General features: G+C 40.2%; 1 non-coding gene across 1 annotated transcript; it reads left to right on the top strand.

The window, feature by feature from the left end:
* The first annotated feature begins 232 nt into the window (after positions 1 to 232).
* Positions 233 to 339, top strand: LOC142182390 (small nucleolar RNA R71). The gene has a single exon (XR_012711225.1). It is a non-coding gene; the product is annotated as a small nucleolar RNA R71 (small nucleolar RNA).
* The last annotated feature ends 567 nt before the right edge of the window (positions 340 to 906 follow it).

Here is a 906-nt window from a genome sequence, read left to right as displayed (position 1 = left end):
CATGGCTGAGAAATCATCATGCTTAATCATGCTTGATGCCTTTTGTTTAAGTGCTCTTCCTGGTTTCTCATCTCCTTGATAATTATTATCATTAGCAGTGAAATTGTTTAGCAAGATCTGGATCTCACTATACGCTTTTGCCATGCAACTACCCCCACATGCTGAGCCAAGATTCATCTTTGTTGCCTCGTCCAACCCATCAACGAAAGCGTGACCCAATACCTCATTAGTCTGACAATGATATGGGCAGTCTCTAAGTAGCTTCTTGTATCTTTCCCAAGCTTGACGAAGAGTCTCGCCATCTCATTGTTGAAACCCAAAAATCTGGCTCCTTAGCGACTTTGTCTTCTTAGTGGGAAACAAGTTGATTACGAATTTCCTTGCTAGATCATCCCAAGTGTTGATTGAGTTTGCGGGCTCCTTTTGCAACCATTCCTTAGCTTCCCCCATCAATGAAAAGGGAAACAGTGTTAGCCTGATATAGTTCTTGGAAATGTTCAGATAATTGTAATAGTCTATAATTTCCAGGAAGTTCTGAATGTGCCTTTGCGGGTCTTCATGAGATAGACCTACATATTGCCCTGTGGATTACCATGTACTGTTTAAGTTTAGAGTCAGTCAAAAGAGCCAGATTGGGCCTTGCGGCTTCTATCACCAGATGCTCTTCATTACCTGCCATCTCTATTAATTGTGGTTGAACTACAATGTCCAACTCTCTTTCAATTCTAGTTCTAGCTTCCACTTCCCTCCTCACTCTATGAAGTGTTCGTTCGATTTCAGGATCAAAAAGAAGGAGAATGTTTGTGCTTCTACTCCTCCGCATTCAAGAGAACAGCCTGCGTTATCATAAATAAAGAAAGCTAAAAAAATTAAAACTTTAACAAATAAGGAATAAAAGCTTAACTT

Source organism: Nicotiana tabacum, chromosome 6, assembly GCF_000715075.1.
Source record: "Nicotiana tabacum cultivar K326 chromosome 6, ASM71507v2, whole genome shotgun sequence".
Lineage (NCBI taxonomy): Eukaryota > Viridiplantae > Streptophyta > Magnoliopsida > Solanales > Solanaceae > Nicotiana > Nicotiana tabacum.
Note: the sequence above shows the minus strand (reverse complement) of the source record. Positions and strands in the feature narration are given on the sequence as shown.